Source organism: Hemitrygon akajei, chromosome 23, assembly GCF_048418815.1.
Source record: "Hemitrygon akajei chromosome 23, sHemAka1.3, whole genome shotgun sequence".
NCBI classification, from domain to species: Eukaryota; Metazoa; Chordata; class Chondrichthyes; order Myliobatiformes; family Dasyatidae; genus Hemitrygon; species Hemitrygon akajei.
The window spans coordinates 18,746,363-18,760,613 of record NC_133146.1 but is presented as its reverse complement, the minus strand read 5'-3'; the positions used below and the strand labels follow the sequence as shown (position 1 = coordinate 18,760,613).

Sequence of the window (14,251 nt, the reverse complement as noted above, 5' to 3'; positions counted from 1 at the left end):
TGTGGGGGGCTCACGCAGTGAGACGGGTGGTACTGTGGGGGGCTCACGCAGTGGGAGGGGCAGTACTGTGGGGGGCTCACGCAGTGAGAGTGTCGGTACTGTGGGGGGCTCACGCAGTGGGACGGGCGGGTACTGTGGGGGGCTCACGCAGTGGGAGGGGTGGTACTGTGGGGGGCTCACGCAGTGAGACGGGTGGTACTGTGGGAGGCTCACGCAGTGGGAGGGGCGGTACTGTGGGGGGCTCACGCAGTGGGAGGGGCGGTACTGTGGGGGGCTCACGCAGTGGGAGGGGCGGTACTGTGGGGGGCTCACGCAGTGAGACGGGTGGTACTGTGGGAGGCTCACGCAGTGGGAGGGGCGGTACTGTGGGGGGCTCACGCAGTGGGAGGAGCGGTACTGTGGGAGGCTCACGCAGTGAGAGGGGCGTTACTGTGGGGGGCTCACGCAGTGGGAGGGGCGGTACTGTGGGGGGCTCACGCAGTGGGAGGGGCGGTACTGTGGGAGGCTCACGCAGTGAGACGGGTGGTACTGTGGGGGGCTCACGCAGTGGGAGGGGCGGTACTGTGGGAGGCTCACGCAGTGAGACAGGTGGTACTGTGGGGGGCTCACGCAGTGGGAGGGGCGGTACTGTGGGGGGCTCACGCAGTGGGAGGGGCGGTACTGTGGGGGGCTCACGCAGTGGGAGGGGCGGGTACTGTGGGAGGCTCACGCAGTGGGAGGGGCGGTACTGTGGGGGGCTCACGCAGTGGGAGTGGCGGTACTGTGGGAGGCTCACGCAGTGGGAGGGGCGGTACTGTGGGAGGCTCACGCAGTGAGAGGGGCGTTACTGTGGGGGGCTCACGCAGTGGGTGGGGCGTTACTGTGGGGGGCTCATGCAGTGGGAGGGGCGGGTACTGTGGGGGGCTCACGCAGTGGGAGGGGCGGTACTGTGGGAGGCTCACGCAGTGAGACAGGTGGTACTGTGGGGGGCTCACGCAGTGGGAGGGGTGGTACTGTGGGAGGCTCACGCAGTGGGAGGGGCGGTACTGTGGGGGGCTCACGCAGTGGGAGGGGCGGTACTGTGGGAGGCTCACGCAGTGGGAGGGGCGTTACTGTGGGGGGCTCATGCAGTGGGAGGGGTGGTACTGGTTGCCCCGATGATCTACTGGTGGACCTGCTCCTGGGCCTGGCCAAGTGGCCTTCCTGGCGACCTGCAGTCGAGGGCCTTGCCCAGGACAACTGCCTGCCTCACTTCCAGGGAGACGTTTTTGCCCGGGTGTCCTTGGGGAGGGAGAATGCAGTGACCAGGGGTACAGTGGGGGAATTGCCAAGAACACAGGCCCTCCCACAGGGGATTAACTGTTTCATAGACAGTAATAATCACACTTTAATTTGAATTTACCTGTTGCCTAGTAAATACTTGATGTTTGTATTTTGTGTATTTTTGTGCGAATAAACTTCTGTAGTTTTGTAAAAAAACAGAAAAAGGGCTGGGACTAAGGTGGGTGACTATGGGAGGGGTGATACTGCAGGAGCATCACACCGTGGGAGGGGCAGTACTGTGGGAGATTTGCACTGTAGGAGGGGCAACACTGCGGGCTCTGAACTCGGAGCCTTGCTTTGATGCTGTTGGAGTGCGGAGGGTTAACACCGCTGCCCTTCTCCGTGGGGAGGGCCGGACATCTGGAGTGAATTTAGTTATTTGGAAGAAGTTGTCGGAGCAGTGCAGACAGCTCCTGCATCACTCTCTTGCCCCCAGGGCCCAAACTGCGCGCCTGCCACTCCCTTGCATTCTTTCCCTGGGTAACTGCACAGGGATTATTGAGGAGAGGGGACGGTACTTACTCCGCCTGTCCCAAGATCACATAGATCGAGAGCCATCCAGGCCCTCCACACTGTCTATTCAAGAGCAGGAATACCAACCATCACAGCAGCGGCCGATGGGAGTGGGGGGGGGGGTGGTCTGGATCAAACCCCCCCCCCCCGCACCTGACAGTGGAGACAGACTCGAGGGGGGGGGGTCAGATGGACTGTATTGTGAATATATTTCATCCCCTCCCCCTGCACTACCCTTCCAGCCACACTCACAGGAGTGATGGTTGAGAGTGGCACATCAGGGGGCCAGGGAACCCTGAACAGGGATTGGATCTTTGGGGAGCTCAGATCATTGACTGACCTTGACACAGGGTCATCAGATTCTGCGATACAGTGGCCCCACTGTTGAATACGAGCTTCATATTTATCCAAAAATGCTGGAGAAACTCAGCAGACCAGGCAGCAGCCGCGGACAGGGATACACAGCTGATGTTTTCGGCTGAGACCCTTCATCGGGACTGGAGAGGAAGGGAGTTCCTCCTGTATTTTGTGTGTGTTGCTGAAAATTTCCAGCTTCTGCAGAATCTTTTGCATTTGCCTTTACACTTATGCCTGGGTAAGACCAGCACTTACCGCCCATCTCTAACTACCCCCGAGGAGGTGGGAGTGAGCTGCCTTCTTGAACTACAGCTGTCCTTCAAGTGGAGGCCTGAGCTGTTGGAGGAGGAGGGACCCAGTGGTGCTGAAGGAATGGGGATGATTCTGAAGGTCAGGCCAATGTGTGACTTGGAGGGGAACCTTGATTCTTCGCCTCATGTTTCACAGTGGAGGAGGCAGGGGTGTGGGAGGTAGTGTGAGAGCGATCCCCTACATCTTTAAAGATTAGAGGCTGAAGATGACATTTATTTGTCACACATAGAGCGAAATGTGTAGTTTGCATCAAATCAAATCAGCAGGGTTTGCACTGGGCAGCCTGCAAGTGTGACCCAACTCACTAACCCAAATATCTGGAATATGGAGGAAACTGGGGCACCTGGAGGCAACCCATGTGGTCACGGGGAGAACGTACAAACTCCGTATAGGCAGTGTCGGGAGCTGAACCCCGATCAGAGGTCGCTGGCACTGTAAAGCGACTGTGCTAACCACGAAGCTGTCATGCCACCTGTACAAGGACTCCTTTGATACTGAAGAAGAAAGTTGACCAGGTGAGCCCCAGTTCCCCTGACACTTCTCCTCCAGGTGAGAGAGGCAAGGTGTCCGGTCTGTCTCCCAAGGGTGGGGGGGGGGGGGGGGGTGGCGGGGTGAACAATCTTTGATCCATCAATGGGAAGCCTAATGAAGTTCCACCCAACGTCCTGACCAATGGCCGCTCTTCAACCAACACCTTGGGTTGTCTCCCAGTCACTGCTCTTTTGTGTGTAAACTGTGTGCAGAGTTGCTGGCATTTCACGAGGCAATCCTCATTGACTGCTGGTGCAGGCATCTCCCAAAGTTGCTGAACTATTGGAGAAATCAAACTCCTGTGAGCGTGATAACAGCAGTCCTGTCCTCAGCCTTGTGTGATGCCGGGATAAGATCATAAAGCCATCAGCATAGGAGCAGAATCAGGCCATTTGGCATATTGACCCTGCTCTGCTATTCCATCTGACTTAATATCCCTCTCGGCCCCATTCTCCTGTCTTCTCTCCGTAACCTTTGAAGTTGTAACTAATCAAGAACCCATCAACATTTGCTTTAAATATACCCAATGACTTGGCCTCCACAGCTGCCCGTGGAAATGAACTCTGCAGATTCACAATCATCTGGCTAACGAGATTCCTCCTCATTTTCTGTCCTTGAGGGACATCCTTTCATTGTTCAGCTGTGCACTCTGGTCCTAGACTCTCCCACTATTGGAAACAGTCTCTCCATGTCCACCCTACCTAGGCCTATCAATATTTGGTAGGTTTCAATGAGATTTCCCCCCACCCCATTCCTCATTATTCCAGTGAGTATAGACTCAAAGCCATCAAATGCCCCTCATGCGTTCACCCTTTCATGTTCAGGACGTCTCCCATGGTGTAGACATACCCCTCTCCCCCATCTCTGGACCAGTCCTGATACTCTATCTACCTTCCCTGCTCCAATGAGAACGTCCCCCCCCACCCTGAATCTGAGATCAGAATCAGAATCGAGTTTATTATCACCAGCATGTGATGTGAAATTTGTTAATTTAGCAGCAGCAGTTCAATGCAATACATAATCTAACAGAGAGAGAAAAAAAAGTTATAATAAATAAGTAAATCATTTACAGTATATCGAATAGATTAAAGATCATTCAAAAAACAGAAATAATATATACTAAAAAAGTGAGGAAATGTTCACAGGTTCAATGTCTATTTAGGAATTGGATGGCAGAGGGGAAGAAGCTGTTCCTGAATCGCTGAGTGTGTGCCTTCAGGCTTCTGTACCTCCTACCTGATGGTAACAGTGAGAAAAGGGCATGTCCTGGGTGCTGGAGGTCCTTAATAATGGACGCTGCCTTTCTGAGACACCGCTCCCTGAAGATCCCTTATCTTGGACCACCTTTCAGTAAAACATTGACTGCGTCTGGCCTAAGAAATGTAAACCATCTGGCTGAAGAAATTCGTCTGCATCTCTGTCCTAAAGGGACATCATATTTCTCTGAGGCTGTGCCCTCTAGTCCTAGACTCTCTCACTATAGGAAGCATCCTTCCCTTGTCCCCTGTACCTAGGCTGAGGTAGGGATGGATTACCTCAGCTTTCATTGCACGGGCTGACCTATGCCATCCACCCAGTTTCTCCAGGACAGATTCCCTCTTCATCCACACTCACAGAGGTGGAGCACACATCAAGCTGCTGAACTTGCACTCAGCATTATACAGAACAGCTGCTACTGCTCCCATTCCACAATAGCGATTATCAGTTAAAGTAACAGTGATTGACCCAAACCTTTCATCTGCAGCCGAGCCTTTGAACAGCACAGGGCTGACTCCAAGTTTAGACCAATTGCTACCATTTAAACCAACAGCAGTTTATTATCCCAGCTCAGCCTAGCCTGCGGTGTTGGCCCTGTGGGACCTCCTGATTCTGCTCATTAACCAGAATGGAGCTGCTCAGGAGGAAATCAGAAGCTGAGAGGATCAGGAGTCGGGTATTTAGGGGGGAAAGTGAGGTAGGAACTTATAACAACAATGGTAACTGAAGTGTATCAGAAAGAGCAGAGGGGGGTGACAGAAATAAGTCCAAAATAATTAGATGTACGGTGCAAGTTCGAGTTGGCATGGTAATGTAGCAGTTAATGCAATGGTATACAACACCATTGATCGAGGGTTCAATTCTGCACTGTCTGTAAGGACTTCTTGCCGTGACCGTGTGGGTTTCCTCCGGGTGCTCTGGTTTCCTCCCACATTCCAATGACATGCGGGTTAGGATTAGTAAATCGTAGGCATGCTACGTTGGCACCAGAAGCGTGGCGATGCTTGCGGCTGCCCCAGCTGGCACATCCTCGGAACGGGTTGGCCACTGATGCCAACGATGCAATATATGCATATTTCGCTGTAGATGTGACAACTAAATCTCACCTTTAAAAGTAGAAATAAAGGTGTGTGATTGGATGGACGTTCTGGAGAGGTAAGTGCAGGGTGACTGATGCATTGGACACTTTGGAAGGGGAGGTAGAAGGCAGGAATGTGTCGTCAGTGAAGAGATCAGTTTTGGGATTGTTTATCACATGCACATCGAAACCTGCTGTGAGACGTGTCATTTGAGAAGATTACCAACACACCCAAGGACGTGCTGGGGTCAGCCCACAAGTTTCACCACACATTCCGGTGCCAACACAGCATTCCCACAACGTAAAACAAACCAGAACACAACAAGCAAGAGAACAACAACAGCTACACCAGCCCTGTTCCTCCCTCCAACTCACCCACTCACACAGACCTCCGAGCCCAGGCCCGGTCGCCTTCGGCATCCCCCCCTCCAGTGGACTTGGACTTTGCAGACAGCGAGCCTTTCGAGCTCCCCGTCAGACTCGCGGAGGTTTGCAGGCTCGAGTCTCCCCGGTCAGATCGCGGAGGTGGTTAAGAAGGAGACTGGCTTGCCAGCTCAGTGTGGAGAATCGGTTTGGGTGGAGGCAAGAAGCCAGGGGATGAGAAACCATAGGGTGGGGGAGAGTGCGTGGCCCCTAACAGGAGCCATACAGTGCAGCAGGCAATCTAGCTATCTTCCAACTGCAGGTTCGATCCTAACCTTGGACTCTGTCAATGAGGAGTTTGCAAGTTTTGTTCTGTAACCATCTGAACTCTCCTGGGTGCTCCAGTTTTACCCACATCTTGAAGGCTTGCGGTCTGTTTCAAAGTTTAGAGTTCGAAGTAAATTTATTATCAAGCAAACATATATGACCACATATTCATAATCTTGCAGGCATTTACATGAAAACATATAATAGAATTTTAGAAAAAACTAAACATAAACAGCCAACGAACAGCCAATGTGCAAAAGAAGACAAACTATGCAAATAAAGAAAATATATTGAGAACAAGAGTTGTAAAGTGTCCTTGAAAGTGAGTCTGTAGCTTGTGGAAATCGTTCAGAGGTGTGGTGAATGAAGTTATCCACGCTGGTTCCGGAGCCTGGTGGTTGAAGGGTAAGAACTGTTGCCATTGTAAGTTGACCCTGGGTGTGCACGATAGGGGTAGGAGTTGGGGGAATAGTTGTGGCTGTGTGAGAGTAAATAGATGCGGCAAAAGAAGGAAGGGAATGCGATTACTCTGAGATCCAGTATAAACTTGATGGGTCGAATGGCCTTCTCTTTTGTGTAATATAAATCAATTAAAGAATGAGCTTGTAAGAAATCACCATTGGCGATTTAAAATGTATTTATCAGATCCTCATTGGGCAATGATTGCTCAGTTCGTTCCTGGACAATTATTTGCTCGGTCCTGAATAACATGCAGGGGAGGTGGCTGGCTGGAATGGTGAACTGTCATCCTCCATCAGCAGATGAGACCCATCATTCGCACTCTCAGAGTGGCTGTTTGCCACTCTGTTTCTCCCCCCTTAGAGGCTGGCTGACCGGCTGAGCAATTCCAGCCTCAGGATTCCCTGAGGATTCCCGCTAGGACCATGCCCAATCAGATAAACTGCGAGGCTGACATTTGGAAAACCCCCCCAGTGTTTCCCAGTAGCTTGCTGAGTTCTCTTTGGAGATACCAGCTCCCAATGTCTCCTCCAGTGTGATATTGGTGTATCCATTGGTGGACGGGCTTTCTCTAACGCCAATCTAGAGCTCAGTCAGTGTAGGCCTGGACTGTCTCTAAAGCTGATCTAGAGCCCAGTTAATGTAGATATGGGCTGTTTCTAACACAGATCTAGTCCAATTCACTTTCCTGTAGTTTTAGACACAGCCTGACCCTGCAGGCTGAAAGCTGATGATAGGTCTGGTAGATGTTGTTTTAATAATCAGAGCTGAAAAACCCTCAAAAGCCACAACTGAGAAGTTTCTTTTCAAACTCCCGTTTAACCTCTTGGAATCCAACAAATCCTGAAATCTTCCATTTCCCCCCAAATCCTTGAAGAGTCTAGGCACTTCAATAATGCTATGGCCTCTATCAATTTCACTCAGTAAATCATCCCCAAAGTACTGTCCTTCCCCACACTATCACTGCGATCCTTGTTCTCCAAACTTGTATCAGATTCCCTGTAAACTCCAAATCCTTGAAACGGTTCTTTGTTTTTCTGGAACCTGAGGGGCCCATTCAGCTCAAGACACTTCAACACTTTGTTAACCCTTTATCGTTGCTGTCCCAGCTCCTCAGTCCACACTCCAGATTCTCCAAGCACTCACTCCTGGCATCACAAGGCTGACTGGCATTGGACGCTGGTCCGGGACAGGTGAATTGCCTTTTTCCTCACTGTTCTCAGTTCAGAATGCCCCGGACTTGGTGACGTCTGTAAGCACAGATTCTGTGCAGTTACAGGAAACTCGCAGACAACTAACTCTAACATTCAGCTCACTGTTATAAACAACAAGCTCGCTCCTAAATCAATGCTATGTTAATGTCCATGAAATCCTCAGCCAAGGGCTCCCTCCCACAGTGTGACCCTCCCTCAGTACTGGTTCTCCCAACCTTCCTTCAGTACAAAACTCCAAAAGTTCATTCACACAAAAATACACAAAACACAAACATCAAGTATTTACAAGACAGTGAACAAATTCAAGTTAAAATGTCAGTTCTCTGGGGGTGCCCACTGGTCCCAGAAATCCCCCACTGGACCCTTCTGCACCATGCTCCCTCTCCAAGGTCAGCCAGGCACAAATGTATTCCGAGGTCTACTGCCCCTCCCATGGTGTGACCCTCCCTTGGTACCACCCCTCCAACAGTATGAAGTCCTGAAGACCCAAACTCAATGTTTTCCAAACAGCTTCTTCCCGCTGGCATCAGATTTCTGAACAGTCCATGAATACATAAATTCTACCAAATTATTCCTTTTTTTGTTTGTACTGCTTATTTTTGTCTTTATTTCTTACATCCTTCATATACATGAGGAGTAAAAATCTTTACATCTCCGTCTAAATGTACAATGTGCAATTTATAGCAATGTACAACAGGATAGTCAATGTAACATAGAAAAGCAGTTGTGTCAGCGTAAGTCTGATGGCCTGTAAAAGCTGTCCCTGAGCCCGTTGGTCCTGGCTTTTACGCTGCGGTGCCTGGGGTGGGGGTAGAGGCAGAAACATTAGAGACTTTTGAGAGATGTTTAGATAGGCACGTGAATGTGAGGAAAACTGAAGGATATGAACATTGTTTAGGCAGAAGAAATCAGTTTAGTTAGCCACCTGATTACTAATTTAACCTGTTCGGTATGATATTGTTTGTGAAGGGCCTGTTACTATGCTGTACTGTTCTATGTTTTATATTCTCCAATCCTTCCTCATCTTGGGAAAATTCCATCCCAGGCAAGGTCCTGGTCAATCTCCTCTCCAGTGCTACCATCTCCTTCTTGTGGTGTGGTGACCAGATTTGTGCACAGTCTTCTTCTGCGGTCTAACCAATGAGTTATAAAGTTGTACCATAAACTTTTTGTTCTCCCTCTCTCTGTCTCGGCTAATGAAGGCCAGCATCCTCTAATCTACCCGTGTTGCCACTTTCGGGGTTCCTCCTTTTCTCAGTACTGTCTAGGGCTCAACCATTCACTGTCCATGTCCTGTCCTTACTCCACCCAAGGTGCATCACCGCATACTTCTTCGGATTACTTCCATGTGCCAATGTTTTGCCCATTTCCCCAGCTGCTCAAACTCATCATATAGTCCATTGTTGTGCGTTTAATATTTCAGCAACATTTGAGTAACCTTGCATATATATTGCTTGATTCTTGTTCCTTTCAATAATTAATTAAGGGTTACATGTCTCTCTCTTAATCCTTTTCACTCCTTATGGAGCATAGGGCCTCAACAAATGTCCTCCACTTTCCTGCGATCTCTAGCAGATGTTTTTGCAGTTTCCCAAGTTTGGCCGGCGGCTTTCAGTTCATCCAAAAGCCTACGCCTCCAGGTTTGCTTTGGGCGACCTCTTCTTCTCTTCCCTTGTGGATTCCATTCGAGTGATTGTCGAGTGACATTCGACTGGCTCTTCCTCAAGGTGAGGCCGACCCATCTCCACTTCCTCCTCCTTATCTGGAATACAATGGGCTCTTGGTTTGCTCTCTTCCATAGGTCTAGGTTTGACACTCTGTCGTACCACTTGAGGCGGAGGATCTGCCGGAGGCATTTGTTGAAAAAGGGCTGGATCTTGTTGCAGCTGGTGTTAGTGATTCTCCATGTTTCGGATCCATATAGCAGGATGGCTTTCGCATTGGAGCTGAATATACGAAGCTTAGTTTTGACAGAGATGGCCGTAGATCTCCAAACAGGTCGCAGGGTTGTGAAGGCATGTTGGGCTTTTCCGATCCTTGCTCTGATGTCCTCATCTGTACCTCCTGATTTACTGATTTTGCTTCCGAGGTAGGTGAATTTGTCTACATCTTCAACTATTTGTCCTTCAATCCATAATGGCTCCTCTTGTTTGTTATTAATGCATAGAACTTTGGTCTTCTCCTGTCTGATCTTAAGGCCTACTTGCTGTGAGGTCTCTCCCAAGGAATCTACTTTCTTCTGCATATCTTGAAGCCAGTGTGAGAGAAGAGCGAGATCATCTGCAAATGCCAAGTCTTCCAATTTCCCTGTTAACGTCCACTGGATGCCTCTCTCTGAGCCAGCATAGGTTGTTCTTGTAGCCCAGTCGAGTACCACAAGAAAAAGTAGAGGCGACAGCAGGCATCCCTGTCTGACTCCAGTAGTGACCAGGAACTCTTCGGACAGTCTCCCATCATGGATGACCCTGCATGAGAAACCATCATGAAGCTGCTTGATGATATTCACTATCTCTTCCGGTACACCATAGTGTCATAAGATGCTCCACATTGACTTTCTGTCCAGGCTGTCAAATGCCTTCTCAAAATCAGTAAGACACACATATAGTGGAGTTTGCCATTCTATTGTCTGCTCCACAATGACTCTTAGTGTAGCTATCTGGTCAATGCATGATCTCTCTTTCCCGAACCCTGCCTGCTCATCTCTAAGTCTCTGGTCAGTGGCGTCTTTCATCCACTCCAAGATGACCCTGGTGAGAACTTTGCTAGGAATGGACAACAAGGTGATTCCCTTCCACTTGCCACACAGTGAAAGATCTCCAGATTTTGGCAGCTTCACAAGGAGGCCCTCCTTCCAATCTGATGGGATCTCTCCTGTTCTCCATATCAAATTCAGCAGTATATGCAAATAGTCCACCATAACCTCTCCACCCTCTTTCAATGCTTCTGCAGGAATGTTGTCTTCTCCAGCAGCCTTGCCGTTCTTCAGGCTTTTCAGGGCTTTTTGAATTTCTTGCTTGGTGATTTCACCTGTATTGATGTTGAGTGGGTCTCCAGGCTCCAGGTCAGGTGGGTTCTGTGGTGGTGGTCTATTCAATACTTCCTGGAAGCGTTCCTTCCATCTCACCAGCTGATCTTCAACCGAAGTGAGCAGATGGCCTGTCTTGTCTCTAACAGGTCTGTTGAAATTGCTTTTCTTCCCTCTCAAAAGTTTAGTGGTCGTGTAGAGTGCCTTGAGGTCCCCTTTACTGGCCGCTGTTTCTGCTTGCTCTGCTATTTCATTGAAGTATGACCTCTTGTCCTTTCTGAGCTGTTTCTTCACCTCCTTGGCCATCACGTTGTACCTGTTGGCGGTGATTTGTTTCTGTTGCCAGGTTCTAGCCTGATTCAACTCCTGTTTGAGCTTTTTCCTCTCCTCCACCTTCTGCCATGTCTCGTCCCTGATCCAGGGTTTACTGTTGACTGGTGGTCTTCCCAGTACTTCTTCGCAGGCTCCTACAGTGGCCTGCTTGAAGGTAATCCAGGCGTGTTCCGCTGTTCTCTCATCTTGTTCCTCTATTTGAAGAGCCCCAAAGCAGTTTTGCAAGGCAATGTGGAAATCTTCCTTGTTCTCTTCCGTCTGTAGTTTTCTAACATCAAACTTTATTTGCGTGTTCTGTTGCTTCTTCTTGGCTGATAGCTTCATCTTCAGCTTTGCAACAACCAAATGGTGGTCAGATCCAATATCTGCTCCTCTTTTGGCTCTCACATCTTGCAATGAACTTCTCCAGCGCTGGCAGACTATGACGTGATCAATCTGGTTCTCTGTTTGATAGTCAGGCGAGACCCAGGTTATCTTGTGGCAGTGTCGGTGGGGAAAGAGGGTACCTCCAATGGTCAGTTCATTGAAGGCACAGAAGTCGGTAAGGAGTTCTCCATTTTCATTCATGTTCCCCAAACCATTCTGGCCCATCTCTCTTTCCCTGCCAGTGTTATCGCTGCCTAGTTTGGCATTCAGATCTCCCATGACAATCAAAATATCTTGCTTAGGTACTTTTCCAACTACTGCTTGAAGCTGGGTGTAGAAGAGATCTTTTTCTTCTTCCTCTGCATTGTTAGTTGGGGCGTAGCACAGGATAATGGATACCTTCTGGAATCCGGACTCGAACCTGGCTGTGATGATACGGTCGGACACTGGTTCCCATTCTATCAAACTTCTGGCTGCTTCTTTGGACAACATCAGGGCCACACCAGCCTCATGCGGGTCTTCCTGTTTTTCTTTGCTGGAATAGAGCAGAGTTTCTCCCATCTGCAGTTTGGTCTCACCAAAAGTATTCCACCTTGCTTCGCACATGCCCAGGAGTGTGAGGTGGTATCGGTTCATTTCCTTCACTGCCTGTGCGCACCTACCTGTCTCCCAAAGCGATCTCACATTCCATTTTCCGATTAGGATAGATTTCTTCTGTGAGAGCAGCTTTGGAACCTCCATTATGGTTTTCCTCGGGTGAAGGAGGGTTGTCAGCCCTGCAGCTTCCTGACGGGTTTGGTTGCAGCGCGTCATCAGCCTCCTGAACGGGGCCCTGCTTTTCCCGAGATCTGGGTTAGTGGTTGACAATCTGTTGACGGTTTCTGTAACAATTGCTTGCTTTACGTGAACGGGTTGTTAGCCCATTGCACAACCCCCAACCTGGAGGACCAGGGGTTTTCTGTCGGGATCACCTTCCCCTAGGCGATGGCATTTCCATGCTAACGAGCTCCACCTGCCCGGGTTTGAAATCAGGGTTTACCCTCTCCTAGATAGGCTGCCATCCAAGGCTAACGAGTCCTATCTACCCGGGTTTGGAATCGGAGTTCCTTCTTCTAGGCTATATTGGTTCGCGGCACCTTCTTCCATATTATCCGGTGCACCCCTCACACGAGGGATCCCCCATTCACCACCCAGGAGATGCACCTCAACGCCGTATAGCCCCAGCACGAGGAAGGGTTATATGTAAAATACATGAACTGCATATGTCATTACACCTCCATCTGATTCGTGCATAACTTGCTTAAAGTAAACACAAAGTTAGACCCACATTTCGGACTCCTGTGTCTTCTTTTAATTGGTTTAATGTTTTCAAGATACAAAACATAACCTTGGTGACATGGTACCGTAGTGGTTAGCATAACAGGTTCAATTCCCACCGCTGCCCGTAAGGAGTTTGTACATTCTCCCTGTGACTGCATGGGTCTCCTCCAGGTGATCCAGTTTCCTCCCACAGTCCAAAGACGTGCCGGTTGGTAGGTTAATTGGTCATTTTAAATTTCCCTGTGATTAGGTTAGCATTAAATTGGGGATTGCCGGGTGGCCTGGCTCGAAGGGCATCAATAATGGGGGGGAGGAACCCCCGTTCTTTGAAGAGGGAGGACGTCTCTGATGCCCTGGAATGGAAAGCCCCATCCTGAGAACAGATGTAGCAGAGACAAAGGAACTGGGAAAGGGGAATAGCATTTGTACAGGAGACAGAATGAGAAGCAGTTTAGTCAAGATACAGTGGGGAAGCGGGATAGAGTTTGCCTCCAGCGATGGAAACAGAGAGGACTGAATAAAGCAATTGAAATTTACTGGGCTGTGGATATCTGTATATAGTAGTTGTATTATACAGTATACTGTATACAGTTGAGATGCATTCGCTATTGAATTGAAGCTTATAGCTATGCAGGGAGGAATGTTGCGTATTTAATATTTCAGTAATATTTGAATAATCTGATATATATTGTTTGATTAAGCATTCTTATGTGTTTAAATAATCAATTCTGGGTTATCTGTAAAATATGTGAATGGCATAGGCCATCATGCTGCCATGTGATATGTGCATGCCTTGCTTAAAATAAACACTAAGTTTGACCACATTTTGGACCCCCATGTTTTTCTTTGAATTAGTTTAATGTTTTGAAGTTACAAAACCATCATCCATGACCTTCAGCAGCGCTGTCAGGTTTTGTGGCATTTTTATTCTTACCTCTTCCGTTTCTCCGGACAGGTGTGATCCTCGCTTTTGGGATGGTTTTCTTTGGAGGAGATCCACAGAACCATAGCAGTGCACAGCTACAAGGAGCGCTGTCACAGGAAAGCAGTGTCCATCATCAAGGACCCCCACCATCCCGGCCATGTTCTCTTCTCACTGCTGCGGTCAGAAGAAAGGTACAGGAGCCTCAGGACTCACACCACCAGGTTCAGGAACAGTTACTACCCCTCAGCCATCAGGCTTTTGAACCAGAGTGGATAACTTCACTCAATCTCACTTACCCCATCACTGAACTGTTCCCACAACCTGTGGACTCACTTTCAAGGACTCTTCATCTCATGTTTTTGAAATTTATTAATTTATTACTTTTTTTCTTTTTGTATTTGCACAGTTTGTGGTCGTTTGCACATTTGCTGCCCACACTGATGACCCCTTCTCCCATCTTCAACCCTCCTCCTCTTCCTGGACATCCCACTCTGGTCTTCTGCCTGCTCTGGATCTTTTCATTGCTAACTGCTGTCGAGACATCAACCACCTCGACTTTACTACTCCTC

The 14,251-nt window shown here is 49.1% G+C and overlaps 1 long non-coding RNA gene across 1 annotated transcript in view; it reads left to right on the top strand.

The window, feature by feature from the left end:
* The window catches only part of LOC140715210 (uncharacterized), a 42,327-nt gene extending 28,386 nt beyond the window's left edge, over positions 1–13,941 (top strand). Inside the window, exon 3 of the long non-coding RNA XR_012096083.1 lies at positions 13,713–13,941. This is a non-coding gene — a long non-coding RNA (uncharacterized lncRNA). The remainder of the gene's footprint in view (positions 1–13,712) is intronic.
* The last annotated feature ends 310 nt before the right edge of the window (positions 13,942–14,251 follow it).